Source organism: Anolis sagrei, chromosome 5 (assembly GCF_037176765.1).
Source record: "Anolis sagrei isolate rAnoSag1 chromosome 5, rAnoSag1.mat, whole genome shotgun sequence".
NCBI lineage: Eukaryota > Metazoa > Chordata > Lepidosauria > Squamata > Dactyloidae > Anolis > Anolis sagrei.
This window is the reverse complement of record NC_090025.1, coordinates 40,026,497-40,040,107: the sequence shown is the minus strand read 5'-3', so window position 1 is coordinate 40,040,107 and position 13,611 is coordinate 40,026,497. Positions and strand designations below refer to the sequence as shown.

Sequence of the window (13,611 nt, the reverse complement as noted above, 5' to 3'; positions counted from 1 at the left end):
CAGCATCAAGTTGCTCCTCCAATTAAGCATTTTGCATATCACATAAGAACAATTAAATGAGTAAAATTAACAAAGTTGCCCTTATTTCATTCCATGTACTTGTGAAGTCTCATTATTTCACCTGCTGGTCAGCAAATGTTTCTTGAGACATCAAATCGGGTCAAGAGGGCATGTAGCTTGATTATGTCTCGTTTGGGCTACTGTAATGCACTCTTTATGGGGCTACCTTTGGAAACCATAAATAATAGTGGATCCAGAATGCTGGCCAGATCTTGCTACAAGGACATGTATAATCCCTTTGCTAAAAGAGCTGCAGTGGTTGCCAGTTCATTTCTGGGCACAATCCAAAGTGTTAGTCAAGACATATAAAGCCCTCTAGGGTCCAGACTATCTGAAATACTATTTCTTCCTATACCAAGATGACAAATCTTGAGATTTACAAAGGAAAGCCTTTCTTGGTCCGCCACCCTCACATGTTCACTTGGTGAGGAAAGGAGAAAAACTTCTCAGTGGCTGCTCCCCTCCTGCTGTCCTTTTTATGGCAAGTGAAGGCTTTTTTATTCATGCAAGTTTTAATGTATAAGCAAAGGTGGTTTTTTATTAGATGTGTACATACATTTCAACTGTTGTATTTTTTATTTTAAGACATGTTATATGATTTTAGTTGTTTATTTATTTATTTATTTATTTCTTGCATTTATTGACCGCCCCTCTCAGCCCGAAGGCGACTCGGGGCGGTGAACAACAACAACAAGAAGACAGTACAGTGAATAACGACCATACAAACAGACAGATACAACACAACATATACTTATACTAAAAAATCCGCTTCGTCAGGTCCTGGGGTCATAGCCGAGTTTCGTAGTCCTGGTTCATTCCATTGTCAATTTAACTACATTCAATTGAAGGCCTGTTCAAAGAGCCATGTTTTTAGGGCCCTACGAAAGGCCATCAAGGAGGGCGCCTGTCTAACTTCAGCAGGGAGAGTGTTTTTAAATTGTATTTATTTATTTATTTGCTGCATTTGTTGACCGCCGTTCTCAGCCCTAGGGCGACTCACGGCGGTGTACAACATATAAAAAAGACAATTTACAATAAAGCCATAACAAAATATCAACATATCACTAATACCACAATAATATAATTACACTAAACAATCCGCTCCGTCTCATCGTAGAATCATAACCAATCTCGTAATCCATATTCCGTTCCAGTCGTCATTACCAATTATTGTAGCACTCAGTTAAATGCCTTCTCAAATAGCCATGTTTTTAGGCTCTTACGGAAAGACATAAGGGAGGGCGCCTGTCTGATGTCAACAGGGAGAGTGTTCCACAGCCGGGGGGCCACCACCGAGAAGGCCCTTTCTCTCGTCCCCGCCAGACGTGCCTGTGAGGCAGGTGGGATCGAGAGAAGGGCCTCCCCGGACGATCTCAAGGCCCTCGTGGGCTCATAGGCCAAGATGCGGTCCGAAAGGTATTTTGGGCCGGAACCGTTTAGGGCTTTGTAGGCCAACACCAGCACCTTAAATTGGGCCCGGTAGCAGATCGGCAGCCAGTGGAGCTGGAACAACAAGGGCGTTGTGTGCTCCCTGCGTCCCGCTCCTGTTAGTAACATGGCTGCCGCGCGCTGGACTAGCTGAAGCTTCAGGGCCGTCTTCAAGGGCAGCCCCACGTAGAGAGCGTTGCAGTAGTCGAGGCGGGATGTGACCAGAGCGTGTACCACCGTGGCCAAGTCAGACTTCCCAAGGTACGGGCGCAGCTGGCGTACGAGCCTAATCTGTGCAAATGCTCCCCTGGTCACCGCTGAAACCTGGGGATCCAGGCTCAACGATGAATCCAGGATCACACCCAAGCTGCGAACCTGCTCCTTCAAGGGGAGTGTGACCCCATCCAGCACAGGCTGTAACCCTATACCCTGTTCGGCCTTGCGACTGACCAGGAGTACCTCGGTCTTGTCTGGATTTAATTTCAGTCTTGTCTGGATTTAATTTCAGTTGTATGGTTTAATTTATTGTTTTTGGAACTGCCTTGAGTTAATGTTCAGCCAAGCATATAAAATAAATAAATGTTCAGTTAAACATGTTAAATAAATAAATAAATAAATGTCTTAATTCCACATTTTAACAAATGATACAAAGAGTCATCGTAGCTTAACATTAACTGGCCCCTTCTCTTAAAGTTATTGTTGAGGTATCTTTCCCCATAAGGTCTCAGCAGTTCCTAAGACAAAAAAGTATTTGAAAAGCATTAAGAAAATAAGTGTATATATATATTTATAACTATGCAGACTCTATAAAACATGTATTGCATACAAATATTATAGTCTCAATTCAAGGTGCAGGTTATTACCTATAAAGTCCTACACAGTTTGGGACCTGCCTATCTTCGTGACCACATCATCCCCTACGAACCTGTTTAATGGCTAAGATCTTCTGGGGAGGCCCTCGTCTTGCTTCCAGCCCTGTCACAAGCGTGGTTGGTGGGGACGAGAGAGAGGGCCTCCTCAATGGTGGCCTCCTAGCTCTGGAACTCTCTCCCCAAGAAGATTAGACTAGCACCCACCCTGTCCACCTTCCAGAAAGAACTAAAATTGTGGATGTTCCACTTTGCTTTTGACTAGACAGTTCCCCAAATAATCTTGGCCCCCAGTTATGATCCAAAACAAATTTTTGCACATTACCACTGTTCCCTAACTAGATATAGTGCTCCCTTTACATTGCCCCCCCCCCCCCCAAGTTCCTAACTTTGTCATTTGGCTTTAGCACTTTATCCATCAGCCCTGTCCTTACAAACGATTTGCATCAGTCTGCCTACCCGAGCTCAGAACTCTACACTACTCAGACCACAAACAGTTGTTAGCTCTTTGTTTTATGTGTGATTATTTTTATACTGCTTGGAATTTTTTTATCAATTATTTTGTGTTGTTTTTTAATTATGTTTAATTATCTTTAACTATGCTGAACTCGGGTTTTTCCCTATGTAAGCCACCCCGAATCCCTTTGGGGAGATGGATGCGCGATACAAAAATATAGCACAAAGACTATCAAATAAATAGTGATTGACTGATCATTGATTGATTAATTGATGGACTGCACATAGAGAGATAACCTTTCTGCTAACTCACCCATAGTGGTTTACAGTTTTAAGACACAAAGAAACACAATTTTCAAAATATGACATAGCAGAATTTTCTCAGACTGACTTTAGGAGTTGGTGGCATAAGTTTCCTGAGCCAGAATTATTTTATTTGCATGACCTGTTTTAATAGTAAGTTTTCTTAGTAAATTTATGTAACGATGACATTGTACATTATTAGTTAGTTTTCTTCTCATGAAGATAGCATTGCTACCATAAACCATGAAAATTGTACAACTAACAAGCTGCTTCTTGCAAACCCCTACTTGCAAATCCCAGACTCCGTATCTAAATCACTTACAAAAATTGGCATATTGGAATATGTTAGCAGTTTTTCAGAGAAAAAAACAGAAAGTAAGAGGGGGGAAGTGGAATGGGAAAGTACATTTAAAATATGTACTGTCAAATGGGAGATTTCTGCATCAGTTTGTATTTTGCCATAATTTGTGGAGGAAAAATCATGCTAGAGCATAACACAGATGAAGAAATTGCTAGTGGGTTTAACAACATGATCTTGAAGCCAGACTGGCTGTTCTTCTGAGTTTTGAGAATGATCACATATTGTTCACTTACTATTAAAATTAAGAAGGAAAATATTGTTTAACGTATTGTCAAAGGCTTTCATGGCTGGAATCACTGGAATCACTGGGTTGTTGAACATGGCCATATAGCCCAAAAACCTACAACAACCCAAAGTAATGTTTGATTTAACAAAGTATATGAGTTCTTAATATAGAGGTTGCAATGGTAATAGAAGGAGAGCAGTTGAATTTATTTAGCCACAAAAGGGTGTTAACATAATAAAATTAGAATTATAGATAATGGAAGTATCAAAATGCAAACTTTAAAACTTAAACATACAATTTTAAGAATAAAATAATTTGGAAGAAGGAATTTTTCTGTTTAAATAAAAAAAATCCTGTCATTTTTAATTATTTGATAGATAATGGAGCTAACCTTTTAATTTCTTTCTGTAAGATAATCTATAATTATGGCAAGCTAACTTCTATATGTGAAATAATGAAATGGACAGACTAGAAAGAAGTGTGTTTTTGTTAAATGTTAAATGCTACTTGTTTTGTTTAAGGATAAAAGAGATGGTGGGATCTTAGTTAAGGCCCCTTCTACACTACCATATAAAATCCATCTTATCTACTTTGAACTGGATTATATTGCTGGGTATATTCATATAATCCAGTACAAATCAGATAATCTGGATTGTCTACTTTGATAATCTGGATTATAAAACAGTGTAGAAGGGCCCTACAATTTAGTTACAGCAGCTATGGAAGATATTGAAAGTCATTTCCTTTTTTATTCTTCTCTTCTTCATTCTTTATTTCACCTTTTCTATGTATTTCTTTTACTATTTTTTCAATTGTATGTCTTATATATTCCAATACTCTTTACATAATACAATCTTCAAGTAATATGGATCCCTATTTTTCTTACCTGAAATGAAAAAAAAAACTTCTGGCTGAAGCATACTACAGAATAGCTCCAGATGGTCCAGAAAAAGCATAGATAAAAAAATTTGTTACGCAAAATTTCCAGTTGAAGAACACTTCTAGGTCCTCCAGAATGATTGTATAGCATTCAGCGCTCTTTGTTTATAAATGAAACCATATTCAATGAGCTTGTACATAGATTTTTTTCCCCTTATACATGTAGCAAATATTATATAATCTAATAAAACATTATAAAATTGATTAGTAAACTTCTAGGAGAAAATAAAAGCTGGCCAAAATGTGTAATAAATAAATAATTCCTTTTACATACACATAATATGTTGTTAAAATAGTATGTATTTTTGTCATGGGTCAAGCCACCAGTGAAATCTCATCTAAAGGAAAAGGGGGTTAGAAAACCTTTATTTATTGTAGACAAATGTTTTGAAATGCTCTTCCATGAAGCAGACAGCACAAATCTGAAGCAGGTGCACATTCCTGAAACCTCTTCAGTTTTGAAATGAATGACTTTTCACACTGAAAGCATCTTTCAATTATCTCACTCTGTACGCACCTGGCCAAATGTGTATTCATATAAATTGTCTTGCTTCCATTGAAAATATCTACAAACAGTAAGAGCAGTTCCAGTGAGGCAATCTGTAGTGAAGAACACTGACAATTTCTTGTGGAAGGAAGGTGCTGGATATATAACCCTGTTAGACAAAACTTGTGTGACTTTTGTTCACTTACATCATTCATATTCAAAAGTTACTTAGTGAACAGATGTCAATACATCATTCAAAGTGTTCTTTCAAGAATAACACACAAAGAAGCAAGAGGTTGTTGAAAAGTACAGTTGGAGGTTACAGTGAATAGTATTTAATGGAGAGTTAAAATATATTCATGAACAATATATTAGGAACATGAGTAGGGAAACAGCTGAGCCAATCAATTGAACATTGTTGCTGTTGTTGTTGTGTAACTTCAAGTCATTTCTGATTTATGGGAGTCCTAAGAATGAACCTAACACAGGATTTTCTTGGGAAGATTTAATTAGAGGGGTTTTTTGCTTTTCATTCCTCTGAGATTGGGAGCGTAACTTGCCTAAGGTAACCCAGTAAATTTCCATGGCCAAGCAAGGATTAGATAGGTTTCTAGGTCTAGGTTGTCTCTGGAATCATAGCTCAGTGCTCATATCAATACAGCACACAGGCTGTTTGCTGAACATTTCCTTTCTTTCCTCAAATTAACCACGCCTTTAAATGGAAGGAATTGCCACCTTATCACTTTGGGGCTTTTCCTCCCTTTCACGCACTTTGGGGGTGGGTCCTGCTGAGCGCCATCACATGACGCTCAGCAGTTACTACCCCATTTACCCTCCAAATGCCGAGGAAGTGTTGCAAGATGCTTCCTCAGCAACTTTGGAAAGGTAATTGTGTTCTGGGTAGCTCCAATAGAACTACTCACATGTTTTTGCCTTTTCCTCCATCTGATGGGGGAAAGGACAATGTTGCCACCCTTTCACCATCTGATGGAGACAGGGACAGAGCACCAACACAGCTTGTGATGAGGCCTGGTCTGAAAAGGAGGGGCACCCTTTGGTGATGGGACCTTGTGCTGCTAAATTCGAGCCCACCACTTCTGTAGTGCCTCAGGGAGAAAGTAGCTCTTATCCGGATGATGGGAATTTCCTCACAGACAGATCTGCTTTGAGTGAGAATGTTTCTTAGGATATGCTGCCAGTGGCTCTTTCTGACCCTGAGAAAGAGGCGAGGGAGATGAAAGATGCTGGGTTGTTGCCTATCTTCCTGAGCACTGAGCACTTCCAGTTACAGAAAGTGTTGAGTTAACTTTGAATTTTCAAGATGTCACCTTTTCTATGTGCTCCAGAATAGGAGCTTCTGGCCTTCTTTTCAATTCATGTTTTCTTGTTTGGCATTGGGGAATCATGTTTTGGATACAGTTCTTTGTCTAACTTCTACGGATTTTTGGCTTTACTTTCAGTATTGGACTCTGGTGTTTGCTTCATCAAGAATATTATGACTGTAACCTATATTTTGGAATCATTTTTGAAGACAGTATTTGGGATGTACTTCTGCTTTTGCCTTTTATGTATACATTGGAAACACTGTGCTATTTTGTACTCTGGAATGTAGTATTGAACTACATGATGTCCCCACAAGGTGCCCCACGCGACTACCAGCAAAATGGAACAGAGCCAGGTTCCATGTGAAGAGGTCCCTTAAGAAGTTGACCAGAAGTATAAGATAAAAGCATCCAAATGATTTGTGTGGGACTTATTTTTATGCCCAGTGATATTTCCGTTGAGACAAGATGATGTTCTTGAAGTAGAAATAATTCAAAAGCTCCACAATTCACAACAGGAAAGTTGTTTTTCTAACTGTCCTCTCCGATCTGCATCAAAACTTTTCTATCCTTTTTCACTCATCAAACATACTACAGAATGTCTTAGGAAAAAATATTTTGTATTAAAAATCCCAAATCATTTATCTGCACACATAAATACATTTAACAAAATATACTGTTTCCTGTGCAGAACAAATGGAAGCTTTGTGTGTATGTACAGGAGAACTACTGTATCTGTAGAGGTAGCCTTAAAAAAATTACCAAATGATGAACAATCTCATGACTGTTCTGTTTTTTTTTAAAGCAGTTTCCTGAAATTGAAAAAAAAATTCCAGTGGAAGAGCCAAAATTGCCTAATAAAGACAATGTCATTCCAAAATAGCAAAGTCAGGCCTGACAAATGCCACCCTGTAAACCATACTATGGCTACAGATTAGGACCCAAATCTTTAAAAAGCTAGCAGAAAAAACAACCGCATTAGTTAATAATAATGCAATTGAAATGTAAGAGAATGCATGAAGATCTCCAGTGCTCAATACATTTGATAGACTTAGATAATCTTGGACTGTTGTTTATTTGTTCAGTCACTTCCATCTCTTTATACCGGATTATATGGCAGTGTAGATCTGACCTAAATCCTATGCAAAAGCTGTAGAGGCATCCCTAACTCTAAATGAATAGGTGCCAAATCCCTAGAAGACAAGAGCCAATGCTGACAACGTACCCTGAACAAACCGAAAAGCTCAGTTTCTATTCCCAACATGTATACAAAACTGTAAGAACTGTAATGTGGGAAACAGGAATTGGTCCAAAGACCCTACCAGAAATAAACCCTTCAAACTCCAAATGTAGCTTCTTATAACTTCTCCTGGCAGGCCCATAGCCAGGATTTCGATGGGGGGGGGTGAGTTTGTTTCGGGGGGGGGGCTGAGTCTGAGTGAAAGAGGGTGTACCCTAGCAAACCTTTTGTATCGTTACCCCAATACCCCCATGCATATGGGATATATTGAGTATGGTGATCAGATCATGATATGAATAAACATAACAGTTTAAATAATGCACCAGTAAGGCCTTTTCGCGAACCACCTTGACAATTTCAGGGGGGGCTGAAGCCTCTCAACCCCCCCCCCCCCCCCCCCCAGCTACATGCTTGTCTCCTGGAGAAACACATAAGTTGGATATCTTTCAGTTCTAAAGTATGTTCACAAAAGATGCATAAAAAGAGACAGTGAACCTAGCTCTTTGAAACTAAAGGAGTTGAAAGAGATGGTATTAGGTATCTGCCATGTATGCCATAGATCAGGGGTCCTCAAACTAAAGGCCGGGAGCCAGTCACGGCCCACTAAAGTCATTTACCCGGCCCTCGCTCAGGATAAACCTAAGTCTGAAATGACTTGAAAGCACACAGCAGCAACAACCATTCTATCTCATCAGCCAAAAGCAGGTCCACACTTCCCATTGAAATACTAAGTTTATATTTGTTAAAATGGTTCTTCATTTTAATTATTGTATTGTTTTAAAGTTGTTTTTGTACTACAAATAAGATATGTGCAGCGTGCATAAAAATTCATTCATGTTTTTTTCAAATTATAATCCGGCCCTCCAACAGTTTGAGGGACTGTGACCTGGCCCTCTGTTTAAAAAGTTTGGGGACCCCTGCCATAGACCTTTCAGGAAAATAAAGGGAATAGGCTATCATGAGTTTACCAGCTTCCCTTGTCCCACCCTCCAGTGCCTTCCTCAAACAAAAATCATTAGTATAATCAGCATACCTTCAGGGTGAGAAGGGCAGCATATAAATGTCATAAATAAATAAATACTTCTACCATCATAGAAAATGACCCTCAAGTGAATTACTTTGCACATTCTTTGCCTTTACTTTAACTGGGAGGACTCTGCATACCACAAACATTCATACCTGCAGAAATGCCTCTAATCTGCCATGAATGCTGCCACAGCATTGTTGTTTTTCCTGCCATGTTATTAGAATGTATATGTGTGGGTTCCCACCCAAATCCTGAAGGCAAATGGCAGGCTTTATCCACAATTGAGCCAGTACCACCTCAAATGGTGCTAACATGGCTTGTTTAGGCCTCAGGATTCATCTCCTTCCCAACACCTCCACTATTCAGCCTCCTATTCTTCCTGTTTCCCATCTATTTGAGTGTGCTGTCATTATGAAGCAAAGATCCAAAGAGGGCACATGAATGTGTGGCCAGGATGTAAATAGCCTCTGGCTCTGCCCCCATTATGTGGAGTGCCTTGGTGCACAGTGTCTCTGACAACATCAAATACAACCCCCCTCCCCCCCCCTCCATTGCCCTTCATTGTGGAGGCACAGGTATGCATTATATGGAAACAAATCTACAGGATGACCACTGAAAATAGTATGATCTAAAGAACAGGTGTAGGTTTTGCAGAAATTCTAAGCAGTAGAATCTTGAACATATTTAGTTGTAATACTAGATTTCTTTCCTAGTGAGTATGGACTATAAATGCACTAAGTAGACTATTCATTTTATTGACTCAAATGAGTTTTGGGGCATTTTCTTCTACAGTGTAAAAGTTAAAAAAAATGTCTTTATTACTATTCATATGGGAAAAGAGTTCATTTAATTCAGCATGAAACTACTAACTTCTTTGTGAGTGATTTTAGAGTTTTGAGAAACCAGGAAGTTTTTCCATCTTATATCCTGCATTTCCAATGCACAAAGTAAAAACTGTTTGGACAAGGTCTTGGAGATTTAAAATCTTCCATAGCCAATTTCTTGTCATCTGGATGAGTCTGGCAAATTGTTTCCTGCAAGGCTGATGGAATTATAAGGTAGAAGACCAGTGTACTTAGGAAACAAGCATTTGTCCTATGCCATGTATTACTTCGTTGATCCATCATATACCATTATTCATGCTTAGTCCATTGAAATACATATTTATCTAATAGCTGGCATCACACAAATCCAAATGGCTGACTAGCACAGTTCCTACAGAACTACAATCAATCTATGCAATGCCCATCTATAAATAATCTCTTCCAAACTAAATATGTTACAACTCTGTGTTCTGGAAAATGACTAAGCTACAACATGTAAGAGCCTAGAAAATTCCTATTAGTCTCAATCACATGAAGAATTAAATATTAAACATGTAATTAAATGTATGTTTCTTTATAGAGTCAAAATTATATCTACTCTTGATTTTGCCATGCCTATCTACCAGTAGTGTGGACACTAGAAGGGGAAAACGGGTTATCGGGAGCAGGAGTCTGATGAGGAGCAACAAAGAAAGAGGATCCAGGATATACATTGGATTGGACTAAGGTAAAAGAGGTATAACCTGTATGTGCGGAGCCAACATCCAGTGATACATTCGTGGAGTTTTCTGGTAAGGAGGATTGGCAATAGGGGAATACGGCTGAATCTTGGGGGGCCTAAGTCTTGACAGAAGATGGAGAAGTTGGAGGGATGGAAATAGGAGTTCACATGTGGAATCCAGAACAGCTGCAAGAAATAACGACGGGGTGGAGGCCAGCTCATCTTCTGATGATGATGTGTAAGATAAAAGTAGGCTCTGAAATGGGGGATCTTTGCAGAAGGCAAAGTTTTGGATCGTGCATTGGGTTCTTGTCGCTGCCTATTTCGTGTTGGTATTGGGTCCTGGATCTACAGGTTACTGCTTCCATTCGTGTGTGTTTTCGACTCGGCTTGGATTCCCATGAGTGCTGATTTCTCCCTTCCTTGATTTCAGACCAGTTTGACTATGACGCTGACTACGTGGACTTTGGGACTTCACTACTTTGAATTCGGCTTGCTTTGACCTTCGGACTTCATTTGACTATGCTTTTTTCCCTGCGGCCCTTGTATTTGTTAACTGTGTATTTGTTGTGTTACTTTGGGGAACTTGCGGAGCGCTTTGTTTTAATCCGGTTCTTTTCTCCGGATAATCCGGATTATTGCTTCAGTTAACTCTTTTGAACCAAGACTGGTTTCTGCTTTTGAGTTTGGCCAGAGACACTGAGTTAAGTGTCTCTGAGCCCTTTTTCTTTCCTTAATAAACTTTACTTTGGAACTAATTCTGAGTCTGGCCCTTTGAGGCATCTGTGTCCTGACACTATCTGTACTATTCTGAGAGCCAGAGAAGTGAAGTGGTTTGACTTTCAGACTATGACTCTGGAGATCAGGATTCAAATTCCTACATGGCCATGGGTGATCCCAAGCAAGTCATATGCAGAAGATGGCAAAAGCAACCTAACTATAAACAAAACACAATGATAGGTTTGCATTCATTAAAAAAAACTCAACTTGAAGATACTCAACAATCACAGATACTACACTTGATCTTAGCCAAAAGGCCGAGAAGCGGCCTTTTGGCTAAGAGCAAGTGTAGTATCAACAATCACAGTAATCTGCACCATTTAGCAAATTCAAGTAGCTACCTCTGGTAGCAGATTTCAAATGAAATGAAGGGCAGAAAATGTGTATTTATTTACTTTGTTATTGCTGTTTTTTTATTACCAGAGATGTATGCATCAATACAACATGGTTACTTTTTGGGTCTTAATGGGTGGTGTTTGGCTATTCTGTCTCTGGCAGCAAATTTCTTGAATGCACCCTGGATTATACAGCTATATAATTGTCATTAAACTGCTCTTGATTAAGGTTGCAATCCTACAAGCACTCTTTAGCTTAGTGTTTATAAGCACTCTTTAGCTTAGTGTTCCCCTCACCTAATGTTTAAGGCAGGTAATGTGTACCCACGCATACACACCATTTTTTCCTGTCTTCAAAGGCCACTAGAAATCTTTCAACATTTGAAAAATGTTAATGTCACCTATCTAATGCTATCTAATGTGTGGGATTACCAATTCCAGGAATCAGAACCACATTTGTGTCCATTGGCTGAAACTATTTCTTGCTTTTCTGAAGATTTTCCATGGACTAGCAAATGATCTGCACAAATCCATAAGCTGCCACTTGATACTGAAGTAGTGGACATGATTCTTCCTCCAAAGCACATCTACACTGATTACTTAGATCAGTATGCACAGTGATGAGCCCTGAGGCAGCAAAATACCACAGGATTAATGTACTCTATTTACTACATTCTAATGCTCACCTATTTTGGCTCAATTACTTCTCCAAAATTAATATGGGAATCTTAGTGCTAAGCCAAAGCAAAGGGAGAAGCTGTATCAGGAGCACCTGGAACTCCTATCTGAGTGATGTTATCTCTAATTTAATGGCTGTGGCTCAATGCTATGCAACTCCGGGATTTGTAGTTTGGTGAGGCATCAGCATTCTTTGGCAGAGTAGGTTCAAAGCCTTATAGAGCTTACAGCACCCTGATTCCAAAACATTGAACCAAGGCAATTAAAGTCAATTTATTCGGCATGCATCTCAAGGCTTTCATTTTCATTGCTGAAAGCTTTGGTGTTCTAAATGAATAGCCCTTTTTGCCACTGTACATTACATTTGGCAGCAAATACTTTTTTTGGCTCCAGGGTTTTGAAAATTGTGGTGCATTAGACTCGAGAAAATACACGTAATTTAATCTGGGGCAAAATTGCTTCATGTGGCTTTCCCCTGGGTTATGTCAGTGGAAAACTTGAATCCTGAAGCAGGATTGGGTTGTTCCCTGTATTAGGGCTTGCAAAGACAGCTGGGTTGATTACTAAGTGGAAGTAGCCTCTGCTGTCTTGAAAACAACCCCATGCTATCTGGGCTCAGGAAGAATGTCTATCCCCAGTCGCAACATGATCACTTACCTAAGAGGGGGATGTCTGGTGGCCTTCTGGCAGGCCTTACATTTTTCAAAGGAGGCTGGGGGAAGGGAGGGGGTTTTTGCCCTACTCTTAATTGTTTTTACAACTGCTCAAATACCCTCATTGCAACCAAGAACAAAGATAGCCAATCCAAAATGAACAACAAAAACAAAAATGAATGATTTATAAGGTTCTGTTTTAGATTAATATTATTTCATATCAAGAAACTAAATTATTTTGCACTTTGACTAAAGATTAAACAGGGATCTGTTCTTCAACAACATTCTAGACTTAAGGGGAAATTTTAATAAATGAATGAGCATTAGGCGACTGATGAAGTAAAGTATGATTAAAATCAATATCATCCAAAATAGTCTCAATATTCAATGCAGTGCACAAAATGAAACATTTAATCTACCAATAATCTCTCTCTCTCTCTCCCTCTCATCCATATACATGGGAATGTTGCGTTTGCAATAGAGTGCTTCAGTGAGAATACTCTAAACTAGATCTGAACTAACTTGAGGAAACGCACTTTAGAGTACCAACATGCAATTACAGTAAAAGCCCTTCAAGGTGCCACTTCAAAATATTTAAAATTACTCTATCTTCAACAGATAATAATGGATAGTGACTTATTTTACATATGTGATGGCTTGTTGCAAACCTCTTGCAGTTGGCTACATAGGTAATAGATAATGCAGCAAAAATACTGTGATTGGATAATGAGTTTTTATTTGGAAATGTGTTTTCCAACTATAATGAAGGTCTTCTACTGTCCTGTATCATAAATCCAGTTAATAATTTCTTTAATCAAATGGTCAGATTTTGCTGACATTCTGAAAAGTTAAAGAGGAGGATTACATGATAGTAAGCCTTGGTACTTCCAAAAGACTTACTG

The 13,611-nt window shown here is 39.1% G+C and overlaps 1 pseudogene; it reads right to left on the bottom strand.

Moving 5' to 3' along the window:
* Positions 1-11,150: 11,150 nt before the first annotated feature.
* On the bottom strand, positions 11,151-11,312 carry LOC132777378 (U2 spliceosomal RNA; annotated as a pseudogene).
* Positions 11,313-13,611: the final 2,299 nt, after the last annotated feature.